At 42.4% G+C, this 15,072-nt stretch overlaps 1 protein-coding gene across 5 annotated transcripts in view; it reads left to right on the top strand.

Annotated features, from left to right (window-relative positions):
- Positions 1–15,072, top strand: part of ZFAND6 (zinc finger AN1-type containing 6) — a 56,182-nt gene that overhangs the window by 15,725 nt on the left and 25,385 nt on the right. The window contains exon 1 of one of the 5 annotated variants that reach the window (XM_036495393.2): positions 11,493–11,644. The exons of 3 other annotated variants lie outside the window; for them this stretch is intronic. The gene's annotated coding sequence lies outside the window, so the exon portion shown is untranslated. Of the gene's footprint in view, positions 1–11,492; positions 11,645–15,072 lie in introns of those variants that run through there. One more of the 5 variants, XM_058665552.1, reaches the window with a different exon arrangement.

Raw genomic sequence — 15,072 nt, 5'->3', positions numbered from 1 at the left:
AATTTGCCTGTGACTTATTTTTTATGGTGCAGTTTCAAAGTTGTGATGTCCTTCTGGCCCATTCAGCCCTGTCCACTCTCCATGTGTTCCTTGGAGTAACTCTTCTCATCCACTGGAGAGCGGCCTGAAGAATCACCCTTTTGTCTATTTCCTTAGAACTTGAATATGTTTGTAACATGGTAAAATTGTTACCTAAAGCAGAAAATTGGACGTTTATGTAATAGTGTTATTTAATCTTTCCAAATTAGGATTGTCAGTTGTCTTGCAGCATCCTTTTACAGCTTTTTTTGTGTTGTTGTTGTTAAGCTTTTCCCCATTATAATTTAACAACTTAAGCTTGAACTTGGCCCTTCATGGTAAGGGCTCCCTTTTTGGTGTGGCAGTAAAACAGCCTTTTTCGTTCTGAAGGTTTTGACCTCACTCTTGCCTCTTATTCCTGGTTATCATTGAGATTATCAAGTGCATTTTCTCAATTTCCTGCCCATTCTCTTTCTTAACTTAGAATATTATTTCTTCATTTCCCCCTTCTCTCTCTCTCCCTCTTTTTGTTTTTATATTTATTTATTTTCATTGAAAAGGTAGATTTTCAGAGAGAAGGAAAGACAGGAAGAAAGATCTTTCATCCGCTGGCTCACTCCCCAGGTGGTCCCCAGTGGCTGGAGCTAAGCCGATTCAAAGCCAAAAGCCAGGAACTTGTTCCAGGACTTCTCCTTATTCCACTTGGACCATCCTCGACTGCTTTCCCAGGCCACAAGCAGGGAGCTGGATGGGAAGTGGAGGAGCCACTGGAATATGACCCGGTGCTCATATGGGATGCCGGCTGTTGAAGGTGGACTATTAAGCTGTTGAGCCACAGGGTAGGTCCCCCTCCCCTTCCTTTTGCACAAGATAGTCTTCCTGGTAAGGAAGTTTCTGTGCTGTCTGATGTGGAAGCCAGTGACTTCAATTTGAAGTGAAATGACAGATTCAGCTCCTTGGTGTTGGAGCAGCTGTGCTTGAGGTGCCTTGGTGGCCCGTGGCTGGCTTGTTGGCAGTGCCGTCTGCAGACTGCCTGCCTTCCCTGCCTATGCAGGTGTCCTTGTGTGTCACTGCCTCCTCACTGGTAGGTACCTTGTGCTTCAGTCACAACAAGCCATCTGTATTTTCTTCCTGTTTCATGCCTTTTTAAAAAAAATATCTCTGCCTGATATCTTTCCACAATTTCTTGAAAGAAGTCATCAGAATTAACAACTCCTTTTGTTCTTCATAAATCATTCCAGACTATAATAATTGAACACAGTTGCCTGTAGTGCTAAAATTGAGATTCTTTCAGGATGGGGACCATATATTTGTGTGTGTTCTCTTGAAATATGTATCTCATTGCATGAAGATGTAGTCCATGTCCTCTGATCTTTTACCGTGGGCTGATGACCCATTTGCCCATGCAAGTGGAGTAGGCCTGGCCTCCTGCCTGGGTGCTTGAACTGTGTTCTGCCTGTATTCTTTTTCCAGTCTGGAACCAGGACTGCCTCTTTAGTGTGAGAGACGCAGTAAGAACCTAGGAGTATCAGCCTGCTGTGGTTCTGTGGATACACTGCCAGTTAGAACTTTGAAACCCAAACTGTTGTGCAAGTGATGATGGGATTTTGATATGCCCTTCAGTTGCCATACTGATTCTTAGTTTATAGTGGCCTTGGAAACTTTGGGAATATTTTAGAATAAACAACTTTTTGCCTCTGTTTAGTATGGAGTCACATACAGAAATTTGAAGTATCCACCAAAGCTGTGTGTTTCCCCTCCAGATCCTGTGTGGTCTTGCTGGGACATGGCCGTCGTAGGTTTTTTTTAATATTTTTATTTTGAATTTTGAATTATGTGGTACATTTTTTGTATAGGTTGGGATTCCCCCCAACGTCCTAGGTTTTGATAGGTGGAACTTCATTTGGTGAGTAGGAGGGATTGGCAAAGAAAGATCTCAGTAGTATTGTATGGTTCTTGTAGTGAGAGCCACATAGTTTAGCACTGCCAGGTGCTTCTGTAGCAGAGAAGAGGGCAGAGCCGTGGGGCGGGGGGAGGAGCACGAAGTAGGTGACATTTGGGAAGGTGTGAATTGAAGATGGCACCACAGAGTCTTCTGGTGTGAGTGCTGGGAGGCTGGTTTGGCCTGATTGAACCTCTGAGTTCTATTGTGTGCTTCCCATGGTTTTGAAAGTTTTCTCAGAATAATCAAACCTTGTCTGTTTGCTACTCTGTCCTCACACAGAGTTCCACTCAGATAAAATGGGCACAAAGAGTTCCGCTTAGATAACCTAGTTAATCTCTTTATAATGCTGTCTTCCTGTGAAAAGCAAGAGTGAAGTAGTTCAGAGAAAATACCCCTCAGGATTTGTAATTTGTTATCAGTGTCCTGGATTTTTGTTTGTCTTTTATGAGAAGGGTCTCAGTTTTTTATATATACTTAGTTTCATTATCATCATTGATAGAACAGCTGGCAACATTCTTGAATTTAAACTTTTGTTCCCTAGTGTTGCAGAAACCTTATTTCCAAGAAACGGATTTGCAGGGGACAGTTTGTGGTGGAAACTATTATAGTTTCGGTGGTTGAGCACTCTTGGTGAGAGTGTGGTGGAATTACAGTGGCAGGGAGCGAAAGGTGTATCCTGGCTGGCTGGTTGTAGTCATTTGAGTTCATGACACATCTTAAAAACCAAATTTAAAAATATATGTGAGAAAAGACACATTTCACACTAATGAGAACCCCTGTGTGTTAAATGACTCTTAAAGTGAGTGTTGATTGATAGGAACAGATAGAACCGTGGTCTTCTGCAGATCAGATGTTTTGTTATATGTTTGCCTGTCATTTTTAGTCCTGTCTACCTACACAGTATGACAGAAATGAAAAGATGTTGAATAGTGTTCAAAGTACAGGGATGACAAGTAGCCATGTAATTGTACCCCAGGGTTGCTATAAGCTGAACATTTTTGAAAGATCATAATCGTAAAAGGTCTAACTATTTCATAATTAACATTTGCATAATCAGTATGAATCTGAATAGGCCTTCCATCTTTTCAGTGGAACCCCTTTGCATGGTAGATTTAAAGTTTAGAGAGAAGGAAAAGAAATCAAGTTAGCCGTACAAGTTCTTGTTCTCTGTAACAGGTGCACATCTTGTAATGATGCAAGCATGTATGCCTTGTAACTTTGTTCCGTGAAGGCATGTTTATTTGTTGCTTATGCTGCCTGTTTTATGGAAAGAGGAAGAAAGAAACAGGGAAAGCTTGTCAATTCTGACTGCTGTGCAAAGTTTTGGTAATGAGGGACTTGTTTGGTCTCTCCTGTTAGTGTGGAGCATCATGGTGACTGTATTCTTGTGAGGGAGTAATTGGGGCAGAAAGTGAGAATCCAGGAATCTGTTATTCTGTCTTCTCTTTTCCCTCTCTGCCCGCAGCTTTTCCACTGCACTTCACTGTGGCTTTGGCACTGGGGAGAGACCTGGCTTGTCATTAGGTGGTGGGGCCAGTGCTGTCTATCAACTGAAAGTACCAACTCCAATGTTTAGGGTCTCTGTTAGCATCCGCACAAGCCCCAGTGGCTGTCCGAGTGTGGGATGCTCACTCCTCAGGCCCCCGTGGCTGTCCTAGTGTGGGGTGCTCACCTGTTGCACTGTCCATTTTGTTTGAGAAGCCTTTATTTGCTCTTTGAGCCCTGTGGGAGAAGGGCTGGTGAGTACACACACTCGCTTGTCCGGTGGCTCTGGATTTCAGTAGCGGAAATAGCTGTGGATATATTGGTAGCCTTTTTTCTACATCGTTACTAGGCTTAACCTGTGCTTAGTCATGTGTCATCCTTATATTCGCCACAGTCGTTCGTAACCAGGGTTCCACTTGATAGACTGTGATCTTTTTCTTGCACATCACAGTGTCTTTCCTGCACTTCAGAACACAGTACGTAGAATGGACCATCATCACCCAGCAGTCCCCTGTGTGTACCCTAACCCCTGTCTCCCCAAGTTTTTATTTAGCATTTTGTCCCCCCGACTTGAGTACAAATGCATGTATTTAGCTTGGTTATACTCACTAGATAGTGAAAAAGTGCAGGCACTCGATCCTTGTGTTACTTATTGTAGTTAGTATTGCCTGCACTTTTTCTGTCTAACCAACAGAAACTGTCTATTATAATTTCAAATAATCTCTGAAATTTATAATGAGAAATGATTTTTTTAACTTCTAGGGATAGATGATTTAAAATTTTAAGAGGATAAATAAGTTTAAAAAGTTGGAGGGAGCAGGTGTTTGGCTCCGCATGTGGTTAAGATTCCACATCCCACCTGACTTTAGGTCCTACATACCTCTCCACCGCCCCCGCCGGTTCACTTTGCCTTGTGGCTTTATAACTACATGTAGAAACAGAAGTCAAGTCTTGTCTTTAGGTGGCTGACTTAGACCTCTCAGAGCTTTCGTGGGCTGGGCAACACAGGAACCTCACTGGTCAGAGTGATCTGTCTGTGCTGTGGAAAACAGCTTGGATGTGATGGGCACCCCTTTAATACATACTTTTTTCCTAATGAAGGGAGACCTGGAAATTGGTCACATTGCTAGTGTTGTTGTGGCATTAGGAGTAGTGAAGGTTAGGCATAAAGGGTGTTTTAGTAATGAGAAACAGGAATTCTCTGATTTCACCAGTAAAAGTTTTTGATAGGTTCTCTGCAAATGACCTCAGAGTGCCATTAAATTCTTAGAATACAGTGCAAATTAGAAGATCTTAGCAAACAAGGACTTGTCATATTAGTCCACTGCTGACTTTAATGGCCTGATGCTAGGAAAGGACCTAATTTAGACCGGATTAGTGTGTTCTGTACTATTAAAGCATCCCCTGATTGATAAAAAAAAAAATCAAAGATGGAAAAGACTAGGTAATTAGATTTTTGCATGGGTGATTAAATTTGCTGTGGCTGATACAGAGGGTTTCAGAGTTTGTTTTTGTAATGTGTATAAGTACAAGCGATAAAAGTTTGCCTGGAGTACCTATTTCAGCAGTGTGCCAGAGAGTAGAAATACTGTACAATGCTGAGTGAGACAGATGGCTCCTAAAATATAGCGGTATCAGAATGTAATGAGGGAGCTGGCTCTTGGCTCAGCAGCTCAGACAAAGCCTGCAACCTGACTCCTGGCCTTGGCCATGCTCACGCTGGAGAGGTCACAAAATGTCTGCAGTAATTAAGATCCCTGCCACCCGTGTAGGAGATGTGGATTGAATTCCTGGCTCTAGGCCTTAGCCTGGCCTTTATGCACAGCTCTTGTGGGCGTTTGAGGAGTGAATCAGAGAAGGGAAGATACCTGTCTGTCTGTCTCTGCCCCTGCCACTGTCTGCTTCTCCATGTATCAAACACTGTTTTACCAAAAGAATGTAGGGGCCAGCGTTGGTGGCTCAACTCACTAATCCTCCACCTCCAATCTGCCAGGATCCCATAGGGGCACTGGTTTGTATCACGGCTGCTCCGCTTCCTTCCCATCTAGCTCCCAGCTAGTCCCCGTAGAGGGTGGCTCGAATCCCTGGAATTCGGCACCTGTGTGGGTGACACAGAAGAAGCTCCTGGCTCCTGGCTTCAGACAGCTTCAGCTCCAGCCATTGGGACCATTTGGGGAGTGAACTAGCAGGTGGAAGGTATTTCTCCTTCTCTCTGCAAATCTGCTTTTCCAATGAAAATAAATCTTTAAAAAGAAATAATGTGGGCTGAATTACATGGTATAGCTTCAACTAGCACTTGTGTGTTAATTTGTGCTGTGTGTTGAGGAATGATGATACTTTTATATTTAGTTTACTCCCCACTAAACTTTCCCACTTGCAGTATAGTATTTATCTACAAGATAATGAGCTGTTAACTGAGATGATTGAAAAGGTCTTAAAGGAAATATTTTAACTTAATGGTTGAAAACCTATAAATCAACTATATTCTCAAACAATATAAACTGAACATGGCATTCAGTTATTGAGTGAAAGCATTTTTATTAGCTCCATAGTAACATTAATTTACTGAAGGTTCTTAGTTAACAATTAGGGGAGAAACGACCCTGGGTAACTTTGTGTCTTATATCTTAAGGCTGTATATCCTGTGACAGGTGAGCAAATTCCTTGAAGGTGTTTATCATGTAGTATTTTGTCAATTCCAGAGTACCCATGAAACTAATAGAATTAATAAGATATGTATTTAAACTGAAATCGTGGTCTTTGAAAAATAATTGTTGTAAGCATTTTATTTTACACATGTACAGAGGTTTTTAATGAACTGTTTTTTTTTTTAAAGATTTTTTATTTTTATTACAAAGTCGGATATACAGAGAGAGGAAGTGAGACAGAGAAGATCTTCCGTCTGATGATTCACTCCCCAAGTGAGCCGCAACGGGCCGGTGCGCACCGATCCGATGCCGGGAACCAGGAACCTCTTCCGGGTCTCCCACACGGGTGCAGTGTCTCAAGGCTTTGGGCCATCCTCGACTGCTTTCCCAGGCCACAAGCATGGAGCTGGATGGGAAGTGGAGCTGCCGGAATTAGAACCGGCGCCCATATGGGATCCCAGGGCGTTCAAGGCGAGGACTTCAGTTGCTAGGCCTCGCTGCCGGGCCCAATGAACTGTGTTTTTTTTTAACAATACTTCATTAATTTTAGTTCTGTAAAGATGGCTGTTAGTATGCTTTAAGCTAATCTTTGCGCTTTATATGGAAGGTACTGCAAAGTATTGAAAACTTTAAGAATATGAGTTATTTTGTGACATGAATTTAATGACTGTAAGAAGTTGCCTCTGAAATGTGTGAAATTTTTTTTCATTTATTTGAAGAATTAAGAAACTGAGAGGTATCTTTTGTTAAACTGCAGCAGGTTAATTGCCCATTATACATTATAATCCAGGACTCGCAAGTAATGTTTGTTCAAGTCACCAGATCATTTGCAAGCTGTTGGGATGATATAGATGGTGGATGGACAGAAAAGCAAGAGGGAAGGAAAGTTTGTTTGCTTATCACTATATGAGGATCATTATTTAGTAAGTTATGATAAGGTATGTAAAATAAAATTAGATTTTGTGGTAGGAAACCCCCATTCTTGCAAGAACTCATCCATTATGTGCTTGCTTCTGATACAACTAAAACTTCTGATGAACTCCTACCTAGCACAGATGGAATGCTAAAATGTCATTTGAATCGAAATGATGTTTTACTTCTTCATCCTATCCTGTTTTGTTTTGAAATTAGCTTTATTAAAGTAACTACATCATATAAAATGTTCTGGTTTCGTGTGCAGTTTTGGTTATGGGACCATATAGCTGTGCAACTGCCAGCAGTAGTAGAGTCATTCCCTAGGAACTTACACTCCCTTGGTAACTATCCCTTCTCCCTGCCAGGTTTCCACATCTGTAGTCTCTGGATCTGCCCGGATCTGTTCTGGTTGAATTTCTGTGACATGTCCTGTCAATGGCGTTATAGAACCATGTTGTTCTTTGTAGTGTTTTCTTTGAATGCAGGACTGTGATTTGAAGAGTCACCTGTGTTTTGCTCCTCTGTGTTTCTTCTCAGTGCTGTCCCACTGCGTGACTGTGTGGCTGTCTGGCGCTGGTAGATGAGTGTTCAGGACTGTCATTTCTTAGTATTTGTAGAGGAGATAGATCATTGCTCAAGGAGAGAACTGAATTACCAGCTATTATTCTTCTGTATTCTTTTTAATATATAAATATATAAATATCACTCCCCCAGATGGCCACAGCAAGTGCTAGACCAGGCCAAAGTCAGGTGCCCAATTGGTGTCTCAGATGTGAGTGGCCAAATCTATTCTGCTTTTCCCAGGCTGTAGCGGGAGCTGGATTAGAAGTGGAACAGTTGAGACATGGCCCCTAGGGGCTGCCAGAATTGCAGCCAGAGACTTTACAAGCTACACCACAACAATGACCTTCCTGTTCTTTACTCTTTCTGGCTGCCACCACCCTTTGTCTTAGCTAAACCTTTGTAAGAGTGGCTTTCCTTATCTAGAACCCGGTAACAGTGAGAATCTGCTAGATGTTGAATGGCTGGCTGAGTTCTGGCTGTGTTGCAACCTGACCTGCTCCTACTTATCAGAATCTTCAGCAGTTCATGGAAAAGGCATGTGATGAAAAACACAATGTACAGATTTCAAAAGTTTTGCACAAGACCAAACTTAACTTTTAATTCCATTTTCCATAAACTCTTTGACACATAAATGTGTCTGTATGCACAGCCTGTATTTCTTGAGAATTTAAGTTTAAAATGGAATAAACTTAATTTTTGAAAAATAAGTTACCTTGCAATCACAATATGGGTGGTTCAGATGCTTCTTTTTAACTCACTTGCCTATAGCATTCAGAGAACTGGAGTTTAAATTGAGAGCCGAGGGCAAGTTAGAGAGCTAAGTAGAGTCCTGAGAGTGGGGAATTAGAGCACATTCTACCAGAGAAAGCGGGAGAGAAGACAGGGACTGGGATTAGGATAAGGATAAAGGTCAGAAATGATACAGAAATGAAAAGCAGAATGATTAAGAGGGGGAAACAGTGACCTGTGTACTCATTCACTCCTCAGGGCTGGCCATAACCTGGAACCAGAACATACTGTCCAGTTCTCCCATGCGGGTGGCAGGGACCCAGGCCGAGCCCATTCACAGGGTGCTGGATGAGACGCAGAGCAACCGGGTCTTGAACCAGTCATCCAGTGATGCTGGCTGGTGTCACAAACTGCACCTTATCTGCTGTGCCACAGTGCCAACCCCAAGCATACTTCAAATAAAGCAGCGTTTGTTGCTGTGGTATCTCCAAGGTGAATCTCATGCAGAGGCTGCCACAGTGACAGGGCTCACTTGGTGGTATGATGAAGTCATATCCAGATTAGGAGTAAGCAGAACCTAACCCATTCTTCCCAGCTCAGATTTTCCCAGCCCTGACTCCAGTCTCTCCAGTTCTTGCCTCCCTCTGTTACTGTGAACTGTTCTGCCTCACTTCCTTTCCAATGTGGATTTTTGGGTGAGAATTTCCTGATAGACGCCGTTCGAGGCCTCTCTACAAGTGTAAAAAGAAGCATCTGCCTAACACACAGCCAGAGCCGAGCTGGTGCAGCTGTTACCATCTTAGAGCTCACAGCTAGCCACTGCAGAGGAGGGAGAGCTGAGGGCACGGGGATTTCCTCCTTGAACACGTTGTTTCCTAGCCAGTCTCCTGTTCCTGCTGTTTGGCCCTCTCCCTTTGCTTTCTTCCTGGTCTTTATTTTTTATGGGCATTATGGTCTCTATGTGGCCATTCTGTTGCCTTTCTGTCCCAGGTGCCCTGAAGGGAGTGTGTGTTGCCGCAGCCCTTTACAGACTGGTTTGAAAGTGGAAGATTCAATGGTTTGTCTGTTAGTGCTCCTTATGCTCTGCTTCATTGCCTGACAGAAGCAGACAGGAGTTAGTGGCAGAGAGCTTGCTCGTAGTTGGAGAAAAACAGCCCTCTGTTAGAAGAGTGTGTCTGCATTCTTTGGAAATGTTGAAAAGAAAGGAAGAGCATGGTTGGGAAGAGGGCGGGCTTTGCCCTGACCTGGATCCATGAATCACAACTGTGATCAATTGATGGGCAGTCATCATGCTTGTTTTCAACAGATTGCTGTTTCCTGTGAATCATCAAATAGATAACCATAAGTCAGTGCAGATTCTACTCGGTTAGAGTGTGTGTAAATCTGTTATCTTGAAATCCCTTGGATTGAAATAGTAATTTTTCAGGTTTTATTTTAAAGTAATCCAGTTTATAGAAAATCACAGTAATAATGATGACCTAATGTCTGATACCACTTAGCAAGATTTACTCTTTGTTGGTGTTCCCCTCCAGTTTGCTGTCATGCCTAACATGATTTTTCTGAGCTATTTAAAAATAAGTTACATGTAGGCATCATATTCCTTTACAGTGTAGTACTTCAGGGGAAAATGTCTAATAGCAAAGATATAACTATTGTATAACTACATTTCAATTTCAAATTAAGGAAATATAGCATTGATAATATAGAATTACCAATGAACATTCAGATTCCACTGATTTTTACAGTAGTGTTCTTTAGTAATTTATTTTCAGACTCAACCCAAACTTATTTTCACATTCGTCACATATCTTTATTGTTATTTTTTTAGGTTTACAAAACAAATTATATTGGAACACAGTTACTTAAAGGTTTTAAAATAGTGGCATAATAGTACATGTATTTATTAGTATATTGAGTAGCACTATCTAGCTGCTTCTATGAAGCATGTGTTTTGGGATATCTACAGTAATTATGATATGGAAATGTCTTTGATTGCTACTTGGTGAACAAATCATAGGGACTATGTTGTGGTTTGTTGTCTACATTCACAAGTTTAGGAAATCTAAATTTCAGTTACAGATCACTAGGAATAAAAATGTAAATTTTTCCAACTACAATTGCAAATCTCTTGAACTTTATCAACAATTTCTTTTCCTTGGGGTTCTCTGAACCCAAAGAAATGTTGCACCTAAGAATCTAGAAAGCAGGTCAGGTCCATAAACAACTCAAGGAATTCTGTAACCTTAGTCATTGTCGTAGTCCTTGTAGAATTCTTGAGTCTTGCATGAACATTTCCTGGAAGTTCGTGATCTCTGTCATCTGCACTGTCACTTTTTTAATTACATTGCATTATGTGACACTGTTTCATAGGCTCTGGAATTCCCTCAACCCCTCCCCACTAAAAAGCTTCTGTACAACAAAGGAAACAATTAACAAAGTGAAGAAGCAACCAACAGAATGGGAGAAAATTTTTTGCATACTACACAAGTGATAGGGGACTGATATCCAGGATCTACAAAGAGCTTCAGAAACCCAGGGACAGCAAAAAAAAAAAAAAAAAAAAAAAAAAAAAAAAAAAAAAAACCCAACCCTGTAACAAAATGGGCAAAAGAAATGAACAGACATTTCTCAAAAGAACATTCGTCACATATCTTTAATCATGAACATTTCCTTGGCTTTTCTGTCTTTGAAAAAAATCACAGGTGATTTATTTGTGGAATGTCCCTGGGTTTGAGTTTCTTATGTGTATGTGATTAGGGAATGTGGTTTGGGTGGAAATGCTGTGAAATGTGCTTCACAGGACCTGATGTCAGGAGGCCTCATTCCACTTGTCCTGGTGCCAGGGATGCTGGCTGATCCACCACATGTCTTAAGTAAATTAGCTCAACTTTAGGAAGGTGGAAAGATACCCAGTTGTGCTTACTTTGAGCAGCAGTGATTATGAAGGTGACCCTGCTCCCCTGGCCTGTGGCCAAGTGCAGGAAGGCCAGAGGCAGAAGTCTCGCCTGTGTGTTGTACATGAGAGTCAAGTACCAGATGGATTGCACTTATTGTCTTTATCTCCACCTTTTTTTACATAGCTGTAATAGTGAAAGCACTCCTTAAAATTTTAGGTAATTAAAGTGTGATACATAATTGTAACTGTCTCAACTCTGTTTCATGTTAAATGTGTTACAGGAATGAAACTGTGAAGTCTGCTGCAGTAAAACACTGAAGGCTTTAAAATGTTTTCTTGCATAAAACTCAAACTTTAAGTAGCTGCTTGTGAGGATAGGGGAGGCAGGAAGCTAATGTCTGTCTCAGGATACAGGACAGCTGTTTGCTCTTCAACCTCAACTGTGTGAGTAGAGACGTGAGCCTGCACTTCTGTTAACTGGGCATACCTACCTAACTTGCTTTTGTTTCTTCTAAAATTCTTTTTTTTTTTTTTAAAGATTTATTTTATTTTTATTACAAAGTCAGATATACTGAGAGGAGGAGAGATAGAGAGGAAGTGGAGCTGCCGGGATTAGAACCAGCGGCCATATGGGATCAAGGCAAGAACCTTAGCCACTAGGCCATGCTGCCGAGCCCTCTTCTAAAATTCTTGAAGAGACACTTCAGTCACCGGATGAGTGTTTTATTAGGGTCTTTTTTTTCCTGGTGGGTAGGGTACTGAGGGTGGAGTGGGTGAAGACTTTTAATTATAAAATATTTTCTACTGTAACACGTAGAACTTAATGTCAGTGACTGCATCTTTTTTGGAATCACAGTAAACATTAGAATTTGCATTACTGATATTATTGGGAGGCAAAAGATTAATTCTTTAGATGGCTGTTTATTTTGCTGTGAATCTTTGCCTTTCAAAATTAATAATCATATTTTGACCAGATGGGCATAAGGAATGCATTTTAAGAACATGGTATTTGATATTGAAATAAAAAATTTCCCTGGAAATAATGTAATAATAAGCTGTAATGAATATTTTTAATTAATATTTAAAGAAATAACTCAGATTTCATCAGAGTGACCATATACTTCAAAATAAAGGAAAAGGAGCACTTGTTCCAAAAATGCAGTTGTAGAAAATGCTGTAACAGTGTAAATCGGAATGAGCCTCTTAACTGGATGTCCCCTGCTTAGAAGAATGCCTGGTTTGTGCAGATGGAATGATTAAAGTATAACCTGCTTTACTGAGCAAAATGAGGAGCACGAGAGAAGCGATTGTAAGGTTTATGAGCTGTTTGGCGAGAGGTGGACTAGAAGGAATGTTACCTCCTTGTGTACTTGGATTCACTTATTTTCTCTTTCATGTCAAGTTTGCTGGTTGAAGGACACTCAGAATTGACTGTCCTTGGCAGCTGTCCTGAGTGAGAAGACACGTAGAAAGCGTGTGGAGAGCACTCTCAGTGTGGGTCTGCTTGGGCATGCTTCCCTAGGGCACGTGTGGAGACCAGGAGAAGCCATGTGGCTAGCTGTCGCTCTGGGATGCCGGGGTGGGAGGCCCTCCCGGTCAGCATCGGCAGTGAGCACTGCTGACTCACACAGTGTGGGGTCTCAAGGGGCTGGCTCATTTTAGTAGCTCTGAGGAGAAACCTCTTAACTGCCTGTCTTGTGTAACAATGACAGACCTCACACTGATGAAGTCTCAAAGCTTGTAGGACCAGGCGTGACTCTGGTTACAGCCATTTGGCCTTTTGCTGGTGAAACTGGGCTTTGTTTGGTGTTGCTGTTTTGTTTACTTCAACACTCTGGCATTTTTAAGTCAGTGTCAAGAATGAAATTTCAGATGAAAGAACTCTTTAGAACATACTAATGAAACTTTGTTAGAAATGATTTAGTGCAAAGAACACACAGTAGAAAAGGAAAACTTTATAATCTGTACTTGTAAAAGAACTTTGGAGAAAATTGTATGGCACCAAATTGGTCTCAATTTCCTTTTCTCCTTTTCTACCTCTGAGATGATTCTCTGTCCTCGATGTTCTGTGTCTCTGCCAAGGTTGGGTATTTATATCATCCTTCATGGGTCATTCCAAATCAGCAGCTTCAACATCAGTCTTCTGTATGCTTTGTGACTTTCAACTCCCTCCTATGCTTGCCTGGGAAGGACTGGGCATTCCCCACTGCTGATGGTGAGGGGTGCTTAAGATTAGCTGATGAGGGCCCGGCAGCGTGGCCTAGCGGCTAAAGTCCTCTCCTTGAAAGCCCCAGGATCCCATATGGGTGCCGGTTCTAATCCCGGCTCCTCCACTTCCCATCCAGCTCCCTGCTTGTGGCCTGGGAAAGCAGTTGAGGACAGCCCAATGCATTGGGACACTGCACCCATGTGGGAGACCTGGAAGAGGTTCCAGGTTCCCGGCTTCGGACTGGCGCACCGGCCCGTTGCGACTCACTTGGGGAGTGAATCATCGGACGGAGGATCTTCCTCTCTGTCTCTCCTCTCTGTGTATATCTGGCTGTAATAAAATGAGTAAATCTTAAAACAAAGATTAGCTGATGAACGTTTCGGGGTGCGGAATGTGCTAGGAGCGTGTGTGCCTCTGTCCCCTTTGTGCTGTGCTACCCTCACCTTTCCACAGAAGCATGGGCTGCTCGTTGGTTCTGTACTCTGACAGAGTGTTGAGTAACATGGTTAAAAGTACACAAGCCATAGAGTCAGGCTGCCTGGGTTTGGGTTCCCCCCATCCCTTTGAACAGCCGTGTAAGGATGGACACATCTCTGTGCCTTGGTTTTCTGCTCTGTAAAGCAGATGCAGTAAGGGTGTTCTGTGGTGGGGCTGTTTCAGGCTGAAGGAGCCACCAGTACTGGAAAATGACAGTCGTCATTAAACCTGTTTTCTTTGAGAGGAGGCAGGCTAGGTGGCATGGTGTAAGTCCTCCAAGTAATGGATTAAGGGTCTGGGGCTCACGAAGCAGGCCATAATCCAGTTAAGCTATCCTAAGAAACATCCCCACCACAGTAGAATAGACTTCTGCCCTCTGCCCCCTTCTCAGTCTATTGTATGCATTAGGCACCTCCAACCCCTTCATGTTCTCAGTTCACATGTGGGCAGTGCTAGTGTAGCTGCTTGGATTTACTAGCAAATGTGTGGTGTAATCAATGTAGCATCGATTGATGTCACAGTTCCATTTGGAACACTAAAGGTTGGCTCATCAGCTCTAACTCCATGAATGAAAAGGAAACAATTCTTCAGGAAACTTGGTAGCCCTTAGGTATATTTTGTCTGAGCTCTGGGTAAAGTGATTTTTAGGCAGTTTACAGAATTGATTTATAATGTAGGGTTTTGTTTTTTGTTAAAGATTTGTGTTATCTATTTGAAAGGCAGAGAGAGAAAGAGAAGGAATCTTCTATCCACTGGTTCAGTCCCCAAATAGAGGCAACTGCGTGGGCTGGGCCAGGGCGAAGGCAGGAGCCTGCAGCTCCATCCAGCTCTTGCCATGTCCGCATCAGTGCATTTGGGCTATCCTGTGGTGCTGTCCAAGACCTTAGCAGAGAGCTGCATCAGAAGTGCAGCACCTGGGATTCAAACTGGCATCTGTATGGAATGCTGACCCTGCAGGCAGTTGCTTACCCCACCGAACCACAGCCGCAGCCCCTGCTTAATACCTGTTTGCAAGTATTTGGCTATCTGGAACACTGTGATGCATCTCTGTGTCCTTTATTGTGATGAAAACTGATCTCACAGGTAGACGCTAGCTAGAACAGTGCTCTCTGCACTAAAAGCCAATTTTACCCTCCTTAACAGCTCCTTGTTCAAGGTCGTTTGTGGTGTAGTGGCTGCCAGGTAC

This window comes from Ochotona princeps, chromosome 6 (assembly GCF_030435755.1).
Source record: "Ochotona princeps isolate mOchPri1 chromosome 6, mOchPri1.hap1, whole genome shotgun sequence".
Lineage (NCBI taxonomy): Eukaryota > Metazoa > Chordata > Mammalia > Lagomorpha > Ochotonidae > Ochotona > Ochotona princeps.
The sequence above is the reverse complement of the archived record's forward strand: the minus strand, read 5'-3'. Positions and strand labels throughout refer to the sequence as shown.